Genomic DNA, 589 nt, shown 5'->3' with positions numbered 1-589 from the left:
ATTTATTAAAGTTTTCTGAATACTTTGGGAATAAAATGTCCATGAAATGACCTGACCATGATTAATTGCAATGTGCCTGTAACATGAAATATGAATTGACAATTATGGAGTACAAATTTAGCACAGTTGAATATATGTCTCTCGCATAGGTGTGCTAGAAGTATAGTGTCCCATTTAGAGTCTTTAGCATTCTTTTAAAACTTTATGGCTGAATGATAATTGTGTCAGTGTAATACATCATGTGAAAAGTCCATTAATCAAATGTTTAAGATCCAGTCTTTCACTATCGCTCTCTGTCAGGACGTGCCAGGGTTTGGTCTGATATTCAAAGCAGTTAACACCTTGGCATGTTAACTCTTATATTTTTACAAGAGATGCAGATACAGAAAGAGCAGAAAGCATGAGATAAAGTGATAAAATAACTGAATAATCTTTGTTGCATTCTTCTTTATGATCAGTCTTTGTCTGACCAGCATAAATTCCACAACTGTTACCAAGCAAATACAACTGCTGCTTACCAAAATCGTCTTGTGATGTAAAAATCTTTGAGATTACAATACACAACACAACATAAGAATAACATTAACAA

The sequence above is a fragment of the Sinocyclocheilus anshuiensis genome, unplaced genomic scaffold, assembly GCF_001515605.1.
Source record: "Sinocyclocheilus anshuiensis isolate Anshui unplaced genomic scaffold, SAMN03320099.WGS_v1.1 scaffold784, whole genome shotgun sequence".
NCBI classification, from domain to species: Eukaryota; Metazoa; Chordata; class Actinopteri; order Cypriniformes; family Cyprinidae; genus Sinocyclocheilus; species Sinocyclocheilus anshuiensis.
Note: the sequence above shows the minus strand (reverse complement) of the source record.